This window comes from Atta cephalotes (assembly GCF_000143395.1).
Source record: "Atta cephalotes unplaced genomic scaffold scaffold00021, whole genome shotgun sequence".
Lineage (NCBI taxonomy): Eukaryota > Metazoa > Arthropoda > Insecta > Hymenoptera > Formicidae > Atta > Atta cephalotes.
The window spans coordinates 5,020,280-5,022,803 of record NW_012130085.1 but is presented as its reverse complement, the minus strand read 5'-3'; positions in this window follow the sequence as shown (position 1 = coordinate 5,022,803).

Below are 2,524 nucleotides of genomic sequence, written 5' to 3'. Positions count from 1 at the left end.
TTTTTCGTATTTTTCTTTTTTTTCCGCTCAAAAGCGAATCGAAACATGTAAATGCGTTTTAGTGATTAAAGAAATTTCACACTTCATAGATATATTATTTGCTCGATGTCTTCTGCCTCGCTTGACTCCTACTGCTCGTATCCTTTCCAATTCATAAATTTTTTAACTTAGCTGATGCAGCATATAAATGATGAAAATAATCATGTGATACAATCAGAAAATAATTAATACATGTTGCATCGATTATATTGAGAAAGAAGAGTTTCTTAAGTTATGCAAATAAAAAGACTCAAACATTGATATCTCAATATCTATCTCTTAATGAGACAACATTAAAAAGATCTTTTCTTATTGATTTTTTAAATAATCAAGTAAAATTAAATACAATACTTTTATGAGATTACATTCATTTTGAATCGTTAGATGGTATTATTGAATGCGTCTCTGATTTAGAAATGAATAATGTAAGCAAAAGAAAAGAAATGGATCTGAAAAAAAGTAATTTTGACTTTTTGCGAAGTTGAAACAAAATTTATCCTTCTCAGCGCTGGGTATATTATTTGGTATCACATATCACATAAAATGTGTACTAATTATTTTAAAAATATGATACCTATCACTTGTTTTAAAAACAATGTTACCTTGGCTTCACTAGGAGATAATACGTCTAATATGTCTATTGCTTTTAAAAACTCTAATATCACGCGAATTATAATGGATTGCGCAGAAATTCGTATTGAAAAGCCACATTGTGTCAAGTGCAGAATATTGACTTATTCTAATTTAAAAAATACCATACAATGGAGTATTGCTGTGACGCCGTTAGGTCTTATAGTACACATCAGTAGCAGTTATGGAGGTAGAGCATCTGATAAATTTATTGTTGTTGATTCTGAAATACTTAATAAATTAGATTTTATGATGATGTTATGGTGAATAAAGATTTTCTGATAGAAAATGAATGCTTACAAGTAAGATTAATTATGTGGTTTATTTTATAATACAATAGAAATTAAATTTATGTATAATTTAAAAAATATTTTTTTACAGAGACATCTTATTCTTATACAACCTTTTTCTAAAAAAAAAAAACTAAAACCTTTCAAAAACAGAACCATTCCGTACTGCTGAAATAGCTCGAGTAAAAGTACATATAGAACAAATTATTCAAGGAATAAGAGAATTTTCTTTTATGTCTGATGAAGTGCCATGGTACTTAATTTCATATTTTGATGATATCTTAATAATTGTTGTTGCTATTGTAAATCAAAATGCAGTACTTAATATAGACAATTTTTGTAAATTTATTTTACAAAATACTTGTAATAATTTTTAAGTAACAATAACTTTTTTTCAAGACGATGATATTATATTATATCAAAATATATAATAATATAGTAATAACTTATTTTTTAAAAGAGGTATAAGTTTCTTGTTTAATAATAATTATTATTAATTATTATTATTATTGAGATCGTTAAAATCTTTCATAATTCTTTGTAAAATTTCATCAAAATATATCGCACATAATATTTCAGTCATGTATAACACAAAATCAGAGTAAAAAAAAACACGCTCACAAATATAATTATCTTCAAATAAAGAATAGAATTTACATTATTAGTATAATCTATTCCTAATAAAAACATTCAAAGCTGAATTTGATCATAATGTGCACATTTTTACGTAGTACCATTAGCATCAAAAGATTTGACTACATGCATGGTAATGAAATCATTTACATTTAAACGTTTGCCTTCCTTTGGACTCATGAGCTGAGAAATAAAATAGCAGGTTCCATTCTATCATTCATTACATTATTATAATATCATCAGGACTGTATCTTGTCCTAATCATGAAACTTGTCGAATTAAAAGTTTCAATGAGTTCTGAACTGGTTTGATTAGTGTACTTTTCTTCATCAGATCCTTCACAACGTGTGTACAAATCGTAAATTGTAGCTTTGTTACCATTAAATTCACTGTGAAATCCTTGATTATATTTTTTGTCCCAATTAGGATTTTTGTTAAAATAAGTAAATAAATTATATGCCTTGCTCTCAGTAATTTTTTTTTGCGTTTCTATATTCTAATCATCACTTCCTTGAATTGTCTTCAAAGCAAGATGAACACTTTCATTCAAAATTAACTGTATATTTTTATAAAATTCTGATACTTCACGTAAAAGCTTAATATCTATGAGATATTTTAAGCGAAAATTCTCCATAATTTAAAAATAGAATTTGCTTGCTTTTTCTGTCAATTGATCAGATGATTTGTCATTTTCATCTTCTGTATGTACAAGATTACTGCAATTCATTTTTATTCTATTAAAAAATATTGAGTATTCACCCAATAGAGCAGCTGAAAGATTCAAGTAACAAGTCACTATAAGATTCCAGATTATTTTCCAAACATATTTAAAATTTATCCATGATTTTTTATCTACGGCTAGATAATTATTTAATATGTAAATAATCATTTCAATAGGTATATATATATATATATATATATATATATATATA